Source organism: Coregonus clupeaformis, chromosome 27 (genome assembly GCF_020615455.1).
Source record: "Coregonus clupeaformis isolate EN_2021a chromosome 27, ASM2061545v1, whole genome shotgun sequence".
Classification (NCBI taxonomy): domain Eukaryota; kingdom Metazoa; phylum Chordata; class Actinopteri; order Salmoniformes; family Salmonidae; genus Coregonus; species Coregonus clupeaformis.
In genome coordinates this window covers 29,029,188-29,032,128 of record NC_059218.1, presented here as the reverse complement: position 1 = coordinate 29,032,128, position 2,941 = coordinate 29,029,188, and the positions used below count along the sequence as shown (strand labels likewise).

Below are 2,941 nucleotides of genomic sequence, written 5' to 3'. Positions count from 1 at the left end.
GTCCCCCCACTTCTAAATCCAAAGTTGTGCCCCTTATATTAAGGTATTTTAATTTTGTGTGAACCCAATCCAAACGGCACGCGGGCGAGCTAAATCAAGCGCGTTCATTTTCAGTGGCTGGAGGTGGGGGTTTCCACTAGTTACCATAGCCACAAAGCCAAATTGGGCTATATCGTAGAAATTCATGAAAACAAAAATGTGCTTTATAGTCTTCATTTTGGGTTAGGCATAAGGGTTGCAGTATGATTAAGGTTAGGATTGAGGCTAGGGTTAGGTTTAAAATCAGATTTTAAGAAGAAGATGTAGAAATATGCGTAGTTTCTGACTTTGTGGCTGTGGTAATTAGTGACGACACCGGAGGTTGGGGCTAGGACAGGAGGACGCTCTCGCGCCTGCTCATCAGGTAGAAGATTTCCAATTGGGTGTGGTTTACGATTATTATTTTTAGCCTGTTGTTGTTTCTTCAGAAGAGACAGTGGTCGTGAATCGTTTTTGAAGTTAGGCATATCATATGGCACTATTTTAGAGAGAAAATATACCTATACGTGTTACCACCGTCCACACCTGTTTGGAGCTGAACCTCATCTGAGTTCTAGACTTTGTAAGGTAAGAAGCTCGACGAACTCAGCGCTTTTACTTTTCAGCAAAATATGTAGACGGTACAGTATTCACCCGCAGGGTTGTGTGCCGATCCTGTACAGACTACTACTCTTGTATTTAAACAGTAACAAAATTACAACAACAAAAATGAGCAAATATTTAGCCCATATCTGTTTGACGACTTACTATGTAGAATCATAATTTACAGACTACTTCACTGCTGAATCTACTGTAGGCCTATTGAAGTTATTTATACAACTGTGAATAGTGAAGCCTTGGCATGATCATCTATAAAGTGTTAAAGCTTCAGTTAGTCTTTTACAAATACATCACAATGATAAGAATAATGAAGTTATGACAGTACATTTTGTTGAAAAGTCGCTATCTGTACTAATTGACATGTACTAGTTGACATCAACACCCACAGACTCAGCCTTGAGCCTGCATAGCCAGACACTTTTTGATGTCTGGGTTTAAAAACAATTACAGTACAAACTGATGTCATAATGGTATTTTGTAGTAATAATAGTAGGCCAACAGTATCAATAAGAAGTTGTATGACACTACCATTGTGTTTTGTCCAGTCCAGCCTGCCTCAAGTTCTCAAGTGAGATCTATACAGGAGTCAGGATGGCCGAGACAGAGCCATGGATCAGGGCTGGAGGTCCATGGGAAGCCCCTGTCCATCGCCCCCCTGTCTCCTGGATCAAACAATGGCTGTGGCGTCCTCCAACCTCCAGACCCAAGGATGAAGACAGGGAGAGGCATCATGCAGGACAGTTAGAAGACAGCACTACCAGTCCCTCCAGTTGCTGCTCTCGCCAGCGCATCCTCCTGGCCATCCTCATTATGGTGGCCCTGGCTGTCATGGCACTGCTGCTACTGTGGAACTACCATTGCATCATGGTGTGGCACCTCTGCCTGGACGAGCACTCTGGCTTCCCTAAGATGATTGGGGGGGGTATAGGACCAGCACTCTCGGGGAGAGACTAGGGCTGCTTGAGCAGGTTTAGGGAGTGATAATGCGAGAGGAGAGTGCCAGTTTCACGGCCGAAAGCATGTTACATTAAACCTATCCAAACATACACTAACTAGCACATTTCTGTCCTGATTTTCTGTTTGTTTTCTGCTTGGATTCTATGGTGAGATACATTTTGCACAATGTTCGTTTTTCCATATAAGTTATCAATGGGTGCCAGGTTTTTCAGTTACTGTCAGATTTTTGTTTGTTTAAAACTCAGTTTCAGAAATACACATGGCCAAAGTATGTGGACACCTGCTCATCGAACATCTCATTCCAAAATCATGGGCATTAATATGGAGTTGGTCCCCCCTTTGCTGCTATAACAGCCTCCACTCTTCTGGGAAGGCTTTTCACTAGATGTTGGAACATTGCTGCAGGGACTTGCTTCCATTCAGCCACAAGCAATAGTGAGGTCGGGCACTGATGGTGGGCGAATAGGCATACCAATTCATCCCAAAGGTGTTCGATGGGGTTGAGGTCAGGGCTCTGTGCAGGCCAGTCAAGTTCTTCCACACCGATCTCGACAAACCATTTCTGTATGGACCTCGCTTTGTGCACGGGGGCATTGTCATGCTGAAACAAGAAAGGGCCTTCCCCAAACTGTTGCCACAAAGTTGGAAGCACAGAATCGTCTAGATTGTCATATGCTGTTGCATTAAGATTTCCCTTTACTAGAACTAAGGGGCCTATCCCGAACCATGAAAAAAAGCCCCAGACCATTATTCCTCCTCCACCAAACTTTATAGTTGGCAATATGCACTCGGCCGTTCCATTCTGTGAGCTTCTTTGGTCTACAACTTCGCGGCTGAGCCGTTGTTGCTCCTAGACGTTTCCACTTCACAATAACAACACTTACAGTTGACCGGGGCAGCTCTAGAAGGGCAGAAATTTGACGAACTGACTTGTTGGAAAGGTGCCATCCTATGACGGTGCCACGTTGAAAGTCACTGAGCTCTTCAGTAAGGCCATTCTACTGCCAATGTTTGTCTATGGAGATTGCATAGCGGTGTGCTCGATTTTATACACCTGTCAGCAACGGATGTGGCTGAAATAGCCGAATCCACTAATTTGAAGGGGTGTCCACATACTTTTGTATATATAGTGTACATTCCTCATTCAAAAATAATTAACTTTCACTGATTTATTAATTTTTTACCATGTAGTGTATTACTCAACACAAGCAACTATTTTTTTGTTTGCGCTATAAAAGTTGAATAAATCATAATTATTATTTTATGATGATCAGTGCCTTTAACGGTTTAATTTCAAAGCTCTTATGCTCTTATTTCTTTTGTGAATATTAGAGGATGATTTTAT

At 43.0% G+C, this 2,941-nt stretch overlaps 1 long non-coding RNA gene across 2 annotated transcripts; it reads left to right on the top strand.

Annotated features, from left to right (window-relative positions):
• Positions 1-296: 296 nt before the first annotated feature.
• Positions 297-1,685, top strand: LOC121541179. 2 transcript variants are annotated; one of them, XR_005995724.1, is made up of 2 exons: positions 297-606; positions 1,190-1,685. It is a non-coding gene; the product is annotated as an uncharacterized LOC121541179 (long non-coding RNA). The 2 variants fall into 2 exon arrangements; XR_005995723.1 differs by having other exon boundaries at positions 1,185-1,685.
• Positions 1,686-2,941: the final 1,256 nt, after the last annotated feature.